We start from the raw sequence: 323 nt of genomic DNA on the forward strand, positions 1-323 counted from the left end.
ACACACAACAACAGACACACAACACCAGACACACAACACCAGACACACAACACACACAGACGCACAACAGACACACAACATCAGACACACAACACCAGACACACAACACCAGACACACAACACCAGACACACAACACACACTTTTGACTTTTTTCTGCATTTTTGTCACTTTTTTGCATTTCTGATGTCTTATCAGACACTTGTGTTAGTTGTTTTTGACACTTTATCAGATTTTTTTGTCATTATTCACAACATGAACCCCCCTGAGACATGTCCCCTGACTATGTGTGTGTCCTTGTGTCCCCCCAGCGGAGACGGCCCCC

At 44.6% G+C, this 323-nt stretch overlaps 1 protein-coding gene across 1 annotated transcript in view; it reads left to right on the forward strand.

Moving 5' to 3' along the window:
* Nucleotides 1-323, forward strand: part of LOC116686626 (titin-like) — a gene marked incomplete in the record, with an annotated part of 242,683 nt that overhangs the window by 973 nt on the left and 241,387 nt on the right.

Source organism: Etheostoma spectabile, unplaced genomic scaffold (assembly GCF_008692095.1).
Source record: "Etheostoma spectabile isolate EspeVRDwgs_2016 unplaced genomic scaffold, UIUC_Espe_1.0 scaffold406, whole genome shotgun sequence".
Taxonomy (NCBI): Eukaryota; Metazoa; Chordata; class Actinopteri; order Perciformes; family Percidae; genus Etheostoma; species Etheostoma spectabile.